The following is an 11,398-nucleotide window of genomic DNA, read 5'->3' as shown; positions in this document are numbered from 1 at the left end:
TCGGTGGCCTGGCAAATGCCGGCCCTCGTTTTTTTGCCCTGTGGCCAAGGTGAAAACAGGGCCTTGGCAACTGGGCAAATGCCGGGCTAGGCCCTTCCTTGGTGGCCAACATGTAAAAAAATACCTTGGATGGCCGGGAGTTTGCCGAGCACTGCCCTTTGCCAATGGCCGAGCTGAATTCGAGGCATCGGTGGCCTGGCTTTTGCCGACCATGGTTTTTGGTTGTCCACCGAGGATTTGCCGGTGGCCGACCAAATTGATCGTTGGCCTAGCAATGGCCGAGGCATGGCCGATGACTTTAGAAAATTCTGTGCTACTTGGGTCCGCACGTCGCAGTGCAGATACTGCAAGAAGGTGGGTCATATTGCAAAGGCCTGTATGAATAAAAAAAAGGCTTCTGACAAGAGCGCCGTTCACCTAGTTGACCCACAGATAATTTCTGGCTCGGCTGCTCAAGGGTCAAGTCAGTTAAGCTCACTGCACGACATCAACTCGTTGAGAAGTGGGCCGACGGCAACGGAAAAACTCGTGGTGAGCCTCCTTGTGGAAGGTGTCCCTCTTCAATTTGAGGTGGACTCGGGGGCGGCATGCTCACTCATCAGCAAAGAAACGTTTTGCGCGGCTTGGCCCAGGCAACCGCCCAAGTTCTCATGCGATAACGTCGCCCTGCGTACCTGGTCGGGTGAAGGTCTGGAATCTCTGGGCACAGTACATATGTGGGTACAGTACAAGAGCTTCAGAGTGAAGTTGCCGCTCCTCGTGATGAAGTGTCCTGGCTGCAATCTGCTTGGCCGTAATTGGTTTGAACCTCTTGGTATCGGACTGAGCGGTGTTCATCAAATCTTGCATGACCAAAGCTTGATCGATATCATTAAAAAACACGCTCCCATTTTTGACGGTGACTTGAACCAGTACAAGGGTCCGGCCGTGAGTCTGGAGCTGCAAGAAACTGCTACGCCCAAGTTTCGAAAAGCGCGAACAGTGCCGTTCGCCCTGAAGCCAGCGGTTGAAGCAGAATTACAGCGCCTCACAGACCAAGGCGTCCTGGAGCCGACTCAACACTCCGAGTGGGCCACACCTGTCGTGGTGGTCCGGAAAAAGGACGGCACTATTCGTCTATGCGGGGACAACCGCAGCACTATCAATGCCGTCGCACGCAAGGCTGCGTACCCTCTACCAACCATATCAGAAGCACTGGCAAAGCTCCGTGGAGGCAAGATATTATCCACGTTAGATCTTGCACAAGCTTACTCAAGGTCACCGAGAGCACTGCTGACATAGTAACGATAAACACCATCAAGGGTCTCTATCGAGTCAAGCGCTTGCCCTTTGGAGTGTCAGCAGCATCAGCAATTCTTCAGTGGTGCATGGATACCAGACTTGAAGAAATACCAGGAGTCAGCGCCTACCTGGACGATGTCATCGTCTGTGGCTCCACACTGAAGGAGCACGCAGAGCGTCTAGACTCCGTCCTTTCACGGCTTCAAGGAGCCGGCCTGCGACTACAGAAAGCCAAGTGCCGTTTTGGTGTCGCCGAAGTCACCTACCTGGGAGACCGAATCACCTCAGCGGGGATCCAGGCCACAGACGACAAGCTGAGGGCAATCAAGGAATGGCCCAAACCGACATCCAAAGCCACTCTACAGTCATTCCTTGGAATGCATTTTACGATCGATTCTTGGAAAACAGAGCCACGGTGGCTTGCGCACTATACAAGCTGCTGGAAAAGAACGTTCCCTGGAGATGGGAGAAACAGCATGCTGCTGCTTTCAAGAACCTCAAGATACTATACTCTGGCTCACTACGATGACACAAAGCAGCTTATTTTGTCTTGTGAGGCTTCACCGTACCGCGTGGGAGCAGTCCTCGCTCAGGTAGATCAAGAAGGCAGGGAAGCTCTCATCGCGTTCGCATCCAAAACACTGGGCGAGGCCGAGCGGAACTACTCACAATTGGACGGAGAGGGGTTGGCTGTGGTGTTTGGAGTTATACATTTCCACCAATATATCGCTGGGAGCAATGTGGTGATTGTCACTGATCATCAACCCTTGCTCGGTATTTTAAGTTCCCAGAAGCCCGTGCCACAGGTTCTCTCCCCAAGAATGCGACGCTGGTGCATTAAGCTATCGGCATACGACTACCAGCTGGTCTATAGACCCGGAAAGAAGCACCAGAACGCGGATGCGTTAAGTCGGCTACCCTTGCCCGACAGCGAGGATGAACCATGTCCTCCAGGTGATGTGCTGATGATTGAGGCGCCAATGGGTTCATCCCTAACGGCCAGCAGGATAGCACAAATGACGCAAGCGGACTCAGTCTTTTCCCGACTTTTTCAAGCTGTACTGCGAGGAACTCTCCACCAGATCAAAGAGCCAATGTTCGTGCCTTTTAAAAAGAAATTCGCCGAGTTGTCGACACAGCGAGGATGTCTGATCTGGGGCTTCAGGGTCGTCGTTCCAACCGCTGCATGCGCCGAAGCAATGAATCTGCTCCACGGAGGACACAAGGGAATTGTGTCCATGAAGTTGACAGCTCGCAGCCACTTGTGGTGGCCAGCCATCGACAAAGGGATTGAATCCACAGTTGGCAAGTGTGCTGCCTGTCAGGAGTCCATGCCGCTTCCTCACAAGGTACCCTTGCCAACCTGGGATTAACCGTCTCAGCCCTGGGATACCATACACCTGGACTTCGCGGGTCCTTTGGAGGGCAGATGTTTCTCGTCATTGTAGACGCATACACCAAGTGGCTTGAGGTGCGCTACATGACATCTGCCACATCTGCATCAGTCATCCGAGAGTTGCGAGCTCTATTTGCAACGTTCGGAGTACCAAGGAAGATAGTGCCCGACAATAGATCTGTCTTCGTGTCAAGCGTAATGACCGAATTTTATCAAAAAAACGGAATTCAAGCCGTAACCAGTACTCCCTACCATCCGGCTACAAATGGCCAAGCTGAGCGGATGGTCTACGAACTAAAACAAGGATTGGCAAGGGACAAGAAGGGACTTCTGCCATTAAGAGTGGCGAGACTGCTCTACAAGCAACATACAACGGTATCTACTTCAACCGGAAAACACCTGCCTTCATGATGTTCGGCCGCGAACTGGCTACAAACTTAAGCAGACTGATGCCGCCCCCAGAACGAGAACGACAACCGCAAGAAAATATGCCTGCATCCAAAGCCTTCAAGAAAGGGGAGCCGGTGGTTGTCGACAACTTCAGGGGAACTCCCAGGTGGATCGACGGCACACTGGTGAAAAAGATTGGCTGCCGATCTTGGCTAATAGAAACTGCTTGGGGCAGGATCCGGAGGCACCTCAACCACATACGACGACGTTTATCTTCGTCGACGTCGCTCGCTGCGTGGGAAATCGACGGTTCTGACCGCTCTGATATCGGTCGACACCCACAAGACGCTCCTCGGCAAGAAGACCCAGCAGCTGGGGATCCCGGATCTGTAGCTACAGAACCACGCAGGATAAATCCACCAAGGACTAGACGTCCCCCAGACCGGTATGGTGACTACGTCTGAGGTTGGAGGGATGTTATGTATGACGCAACGGGCGCAGGGTGTGAGCGCGCACGTTCACGAGCAGTGTGCTCGAGCGAGGGTTCCTGAAGCCATCAGACAGAAGACCGGCCGTGCTGGACACCGTTCCTCAGTATTAAATGATGTACATATCACATGCGTAGATTTTATCTACCCGATGTCGGTTTGTTTTTCAACTCATTTCAGTCGGTTAATTTGAGATTTTACCGACAGTGAATTGTTCTGAGTGCTGTGATTTAGTTTAATCCATAATAATAAAATTTTATTGAGAATATATCCGTGGCTATGTCCATAATATTGCGTTCATTGAAATAACAGTTAAAGGGATGCTGAACCGAAATCTGGATTCCCCAAAACACGCGGCAAAAGCGTGCAACGGGATGCTACAAACGCCAAAACATCACTCATACAGCGATATCTCGAACGGATGACCGTATTTTTTAAAGAAAGAGGCGCATTTGGCAGGAATGTTGACGTCATGTTTCTCCGAGAAGGAGAGGGAACGGCCTCGCGTCTTCTCCGCCTCGCGGCCTTGAGGGAGCGAAGCGAAGAGAGGAGGAAACTATAGTCGGTTACAAGTCAAGAAGGTAGGAGAAGCTCCTCCCATAAGCGGTGATGCGCCCGTTTCAAATCTCTCCGCAGTCGAAAGAAGAGTTCACTGGAAACGCTCCTTGTTCCGCTTCAATGGATTCCCACTTGTCTCCGATCCCACTTTTTCAGAAAGCGACCTTTGTATTCATTGAAGGGGGAACCGAGCCCCTGAAAGCAGCCTTTGTATCCATCGGGGGGGAAGATAATCCCCGAAAGTCGTATTTGTTTCCGTCGATGGGGGAAAACTCTAATCTCCCTCTCGTGGCTTCCACAATGCTAAGTCAAAGTCGAAAGATAAAGCAAATATGTAAAGAAAGGCAAGACCCTCCTCGCGCGTTGGCCGCGACGTCACGGAAACGGTGGGACGCTATTGGATGCGGAGGTGGCGGAGGGATATCTGATTCCCTTTGAGGGGCATTTGCCGCTACCTTCTTAACCTGTAACTGACTATAGGTATCTTGACGGTCACGCGCCTCGTCGGCCTGGTTCAATCTCGACTTCTTTTTCCAAAAATACGGCCGTCCATTTGAGATATCGCCTTACTAGTAGTGTTGTAGGGATTGTAGCGTCCCGCCTACATCTCCAGCATTGTTTTTTTTTTTTTGAAATCCAAATTTCAGTTCACCATCCCTTTAAAGCGCCGGCCTGCAGATGAATCATACTGAAAAATCCCGCATTATGTATTTTCATTTTTGAAAGCCTTATTTCCTTCTCTCTCTCTCTCTCGCTTTTTCTCACGCAACCGAACTCGTTTATGATAAGGAAATCACGCGTACCACAGTGTCGCTGAAAAGAACCAAACATGTATGGTTGTTTACACTGCATATGTAGAAAAACACCATTTTCAGACATGGCCAGATCGGGAGGTTCCGAAAGTGGACGCGTGTGCACACCACGAAAACTGTCACGACTCACACAGCTTTTCGCTTGGAAGTCTGCTGTTCGCTTGTGAATTCGCTGAACGCGAGTATTTTTTTTATCAAACAACTCTTGATCCGTAGAAGTTCTCTAGGCATATAAAACAAACGTTTCGTTTGCAATAAAGTACATAAAATATTCCTTCGCTGCATTAGGTATTTCCTGCTTTAATTCGTTCGACTCAATAGACTTTTTTTCCAATTACCTAAGTATCAAACAGGATGCCGGGAACGTAGATACACGCGCTGCGCATGCTGCGTCGTTAGCTCTTACTGTTCGAAAGCAAAAATCTTAAGGAAATTTCGGTTATTTAATTCGAATCTTTTTCTATAGAGAAGGCGGGCTCGTGCACCGCGTGTACCTAGGCTCCCAACATTCTCTTTGATGCTTCGGTAATTAGAAAAAGGTCTATTCGGTAAAGCGGTGCGATTATGCTTTCACGATAACGATAAGAGTAAACTTTCCTCTCGATGTTGTTGAGAGAGAAGTTGTTCTAATTGTGGGGTTGCCGCAGATGGGATGATGGCAACCCGGATTGCGCATTGGCCAACGGAGATTGTAGAGAAGCACAGGGACACCCCGGGTGAGGGTTACCAGTAGATGTAGTATGTATAATTGGTATGCATACTATATTTAACCTCGGTAAAGACGCTAACTCAAAATCCCGTGAGTGCTCTCGGAGTGTTGTGGCGTCTTACAGGCTTGTACGTAATCAAAGTCAAATTTGGGGGTTTTACTAGCCAAACCGACGACGGGCATCTGGCACGCCCCAGCGAAGGATTGAGCATTAGTTTCGACCACGTGGGAATCTTTTGACGTGAAACCGAAAGCTGGGTTAAGGGGTGTCCAAACAGGATACTACAAAACGCACGACTCCGACAAATCGTGAAAATCGAAGCGGACGCTTTTATTTTTACGATTTGTCGGAGTCGTGAAAATTTTTGCAGGAGTCGTGAAAATTTTCACGATCACGACTGCTCTCCACGCCTCCTCCACTTTTCTCTGACATCACACACCACCTGCGTCATGCTCACCTCGCCAACGACCTCGCGTACCGCCGTCGCCTCGGCTCAAAGGCCAAGGGGGTCCGGCTTCGGGTGGATTTGGGACATTCCTGCGTCTAAGGGTGCGCTTCGCCCGCCTCGGGTCTGCTTTCTTTGTCGAGATTCACTTTCGTCGTGATGGCGTCCGACGCGGTTCCGTATTGTGAGCGGAGGCCTTGAGCGATTGACCGACAGCCAACAGAGCGCGTGAGTGGCTCTCCGGACCCACGTGATGAGCAGAGCAAGGCCGCCGTGGAGGAAGCGAGGGGGAGATTTGACGGAGGGAAGTTTCCCCCCGGGAGCTTTGACGGAGGGAAATTTCCCTCCGACGGCCGGAAGCGGAGCGCGGCACGATTTGCCGGAGTCGTGAGTTTTGTAGTATCCTGTTTGGACAGGCCTTTACACGGCGCCTTCTCCACATTAAGTTTCCGTCAGGTTGCCGGCCAAGGTGCCCGCAATCTGACGGAGGCTTATTGCGGGGAAGGCGCCGTGTAACCGAGCTTTCGGTTGTACGTCAAAAGATCCTCAGGTGGTCCAAACTAATCCTCAGTCCTCCACTGGGGCGTGCCAGATGCCCGTCGTTGGTTTCGCACGTAAAACCCCCAAATTTGACTTTGATTACATACAAGCGTGTAAGACGCCACCTGTTACATATAACAAAATTATACTGTAATCCCTTACGTTTATCAGCAATTTTATAGGGGAATAACCACGTGTTTTCTGAAATAATTGTAACGTAGCTTTTTACTTATTTACGTAGGGGAATGGTTGCAATTTGTTACATATTCATTTTCATTCACACAGGAAAAAAAAAGCACGTAAATATTAGCACCGACAAAAAAAGTTTCTAAATATCTTCTTTTTTTTGTATGACGCTAATTGGTATTCGAATTGCGCTGTCACCTGAACTGTGAAAAGGCAAGACCTGACATTCTTCAGATGTTCAAAACCTTTCATCACATAGCTTAGCACGTCAACTGAAATCGCTTTTTTTTTTTTGCGTGGTTTGGTTGTTTACGGGTGTTCACTTGTCAGCTAGCTCGCCCACAGCGAACCGGGCTCTTGACGCACAGTATTAGACAAACTCCCAAGGTCAAAATGTTTTTCTCTCTCTAAAAAAAAAAAAAATCAAAAAGTCAATGTGCACGCAAGTTGGTGGAGCGGATGTGTGCGTGCCTTTTCTTTTTGTCTCTTCACTCTTTGCCCTCGGAGACGCAAAGAGGAAGACACAAAACAAGCGAGTGAGCGTCTTCCAGGAGCTCATGACAATTAACAATGCTCTCTGCTGTGTATCTTGTGCTATCATTTGATTCATTTGATCATCTGAACAGAGAGCATTTGAAGCCAAACGATCGATCTCTGTTGCGTATCTTGTGGATGTCAAATGTTCAGCTGGCACTATATATAGCTATTAAAGTGACTATAACCTTTCGCGTAATGTTCAAAACAGGAGGGGGCGCTCCGTTTTCCGCTAAAAAATGTTAAGCCGGGATATCGACTCAAAACAATGGGCCAATAACTGGATGTTTTATAATCACAAACTTTCTCGCTCCATGCATGCTGCTTAAATGATATTAGAACACTTCTCAGTTCTTACAGAAACGACGTTTTTTTTTTTTCACTTTTTTTATAATATATTAAAAGCCCCTGGTCTCCAAAATCTCTGCCGTTCTTTTCGCACGTCAGCCTTTTCTGACATTTTAAAAGGCTAATGGCCTTTTTTTAAAATATCAGGGCACGTCTTCAGTGAAATTTGACGCGGAACCTTGAGTTGTTTTAGGAGCAACTAATAGGAAAACAAATGATCACTGTTAGGTTAGATGTTCTCGACTTGAGGGAGTTACATGGTAAGGGTTAGTTCCCTGTCGTTTGCTCTCGCTCTAAAGGGACGCTGCGTTGCATTAGCTGGCATCTAGCTGAAGGGGCTGTGGTACGGCTGACCGCTGCTACAATCGTTTTGACCGGTATCAAGAAACGCTGCGTACGACATACGTGCGACTACATTTAGTTATTTTAATCGACATTCTATCTTTGTTTTGTAAGAGAAGTCCTGATGTTTTTGTAGGTTAAATATATAAGAAGCTCCAAACGCTTATTCACATATGACGTTTTAGTTATGCAAAAACTCGTAACTGAATGGTTATGTGTGGTTAACGCGTGTTTATCTTTTCCTGAACCACACTTTGGCAATATTTGTCGCATGAAATTTGTATAGATTTGGATGCGTGATCTTATTCCGGGTCTGATTACTTGTATGACAACTTCTAAAACTGCGAGGTTCCGATAGCATGAAATTCCGGCTATAACTACTAAACTTCGCGCTTTCTGCAAAGAAGGGAGCTGTTCCACCATTTGCAAGAAGCATGCAGTGCAGTACGTCAGGCATTCGCGGGTGCCTCAGTTGTTTGTTTGTTTATTTTATTTTTGACACAACTGTCAGGGAGGTTGGGACAAAAGGCGAAAACGAATCACCTGACTAGGTCCCCAACCCCCGTTACAGCACTCAGCAGCAGGGCACAGGAAATGAATCAAAAACAGCATAAATAAAAAATAAAACAATATCTGAGAAGATAAAAATATGACACTCAAAAAATGTACAATCTATTTTGATGTGAACTATACTAGGAATGCACACTAGCTAGGCACATTGAAGTATACCGTAAGGTATTTTTTGAAAAGAAACACGGACGCTATTGTCTGGGCTAATTCGAATACACAATAATTTCTGTTAAGAAGATCGGGTATCTGGTAGGATATTTTTTGTGTACCGTAATTAGTTCTTATTTTAGGTTTTGAAAACTGCTGGTGTCTCAAATTGTAATTTGTTTGCTTGGATAAATATGTTTCGTAAAATATTGCGGGATTCGTGTTATTTGAGTATGAACTGAAATTGCGACCTTTAGGCAAAAACGATTATCTAACGTTAATATTCCATGTTTAATAAAGCTAGGGGAAGTCGATTCAGTCCTAGGTAAATTATCAATTGACCTAACTGCGCGTTTTTGCAATGTAAATAATTGCTTAATATTACTTGCTGTAGTCGTCCCCCAGACCAATAAACAGTAATGCAGCCTCGAGTGAATCAGAGATATATACAGTTGTTTTTTTAACCAGGCTGGAAGAAGGTATTTTAGCTTACAAATTAAACCAATTGATCTAGAAATATCCCTTCGGAGTTCGTTCACCTGACAAGTCCAGTATAGATTTTCGTGAAAACGAACACCAAGAAATTTAAAGGATTCCACGCGTTCAATATTCGAGTTTCGAAAAGCTATACTAATTTCGCTAGTTATGGGCTTATTTTTTGCTCTAAAATAATGTACTTAGTCTTTGCCGTATTCAGCTCTAACTGGTTTGAGCCTAACCATAAATGAAGTTGCTCCAGCCAATTATTTGTTTCTGTTTCTATGCTATCCAAACAGTTACCAGTAAAGAATACATTCGTATCATCTGCATATAAAATTATGTTAGGTATTTGTGGGATGTTTACTATATCATTGATGAAAAGAAGGAAAAGTAATGGCCCGAGAATCGACCCCTGCGGCACACCGTATCGAATTTTCGCTAAAGGAGAGCGCATATCATTGAGGACGGTATATTGAAAACGTGAGGTCATGTAACTGCTTATTAAATTTAGCGCACTGCCTCTTATTCCATACAGCGGTAACTTTCAGAGTAGGATGTCGTGTTTTATAGAATCGAAGGCCTTCCTGAAATCTAAAAAAACACCCAGAGTATAGCACTGATTTTCAATATTGTCTATGATTTTGTTTTTGATATTTAGCAGTGCCATTTCAGTTGATTTACCTTTTTGGAAACCATACTGGTTGTTTGTAATAATATTATGTTTATTACAGAAATCACTTAAACGTTTGTAAATAACGCGTTCCGCTACTTTAGAAAAGACTGGAAGTACTGATATTGAAAGTTCGTTCAGCGTGCCGGTCGACATTTTCACTTAGAAACGAGGCAAGATTCTTGACAAGACGTTCGAGAGCCAGCTGTTGCTTAACACAAGTATGAATGGTAGCAAATATAAACGCTTCCAGAGCCCTCCTTTGTTTTGTGTTTTACCTTAGGACAGTATGGTTGAAACTAATGTCGCGAAAGTAACGGATTCCTTTTTACGTAAGGGTTACTTCCTTTTGTGGAAGGGTAATCGTGACTGGAATCAGTTACAATTCAGACTTAGGTAATTGTAAGTGTAGTTCCTTGCTTCTTTAGTCACGTGTACAAATCTGGCGTCTGACGCCCTCCGATGCTCAGCGTAGACTGTCCCTCCATCCACACGGAAGCAGTCAATTTTTCCTGAATTCTTCCTTTGCGCGACTGCGTTCGCAAGGGAAATGTTTTCCACACCTCGCTCGGTGCTTTCCTTGTCCCCTCTCCTCGCCCTTTCTGGTTAGGTGGGTGAATACGCTAATTACTAGGCTCGGGACTACGTCATTCAAGCTTCGGGATACCCCCCGAAGCAACAGAAGGCGGTCCCGTCCGCGACTCGGCCCTGCCCTGCTTATATTTGTCAAAGCCTCATTCTTTTGACCCTGCTCCAAACCGAAATACACACTAAGAGGTTTTTGAGCCGAAAGAGAGTTAATTAATTTAATTAACTTTCTTTAGTTTAAACCGGGTGGGTTAAAGCGCACACCCAGCTCGACGCGCGTAGAGCGAAAGCTCGCGCTGCAGAACCCAGGGATCCTGGGTTCGAGCCCCACCCGTGCCCGTTTCGATCTGGATGAGCATCGTACCGGCGTGCGGTCGTGTATCCCTACTGCGTGGTGCACGTTAAAGACCCCAGGTTAGCAGTTGTACTGCACTGGCTAAATTGCTCATCTACAGTGTAAACCAGTGTCGCCTCATCCTGGCAGACCAACCTTACGCTGTAAAATATTAAATGTCCAATTCGACTTTGATTTCACTTTTGGCAGTTACGCTTGAATTAGACTTATACACCGAATATCAAGTAGAAACTACACTCGGCGAAGAGTTTCCGCCGGTAAAGATTAAATCACGCAACCAAAAAAAAAAAAAAAAAAATTGGAGGAAGTGTTTGGTTTTGTTCCGTGATCCCTTACTCTACGTCACGATCGAGCGATCGCCGCACTCTCAATGGTCCGGCTTCGGACTAATAGGGACCCGATGGTGTAGCGTACAAGGACGTAAGTAAAGAAACACTGGCTTGACCATGGTGGCAGAAACCGGGAAGCACATAATAGGGAGTTTGAAGGAGCTATTGTCGCACATCCGATACGGAACGGTGGGCCCTCCTGTACGAACGGGGCATATGCGAGTCGGTA

The sequence above is a fragment of the Ixodes scapularis genome, unplaced genomic scaffold (genome assembly GCF_016920785.2).
Source record: "Ixodes scapularis isolate PalLabHiFi unplaced genomic scaffold, ASM1692078v2 PGA_scaffold4__175_contigs__length_147842914, whole genome shotgun sequence".
NCBI classification, from domain to species: Eukaryota; Metazoa; Arthropoda; class Arachnida; order Ixodida; family Ixodidae; genus Ixodes; species Ixodes scapularis.
This window is presented reverse-complemented; position numbering follows the sequence as displayed.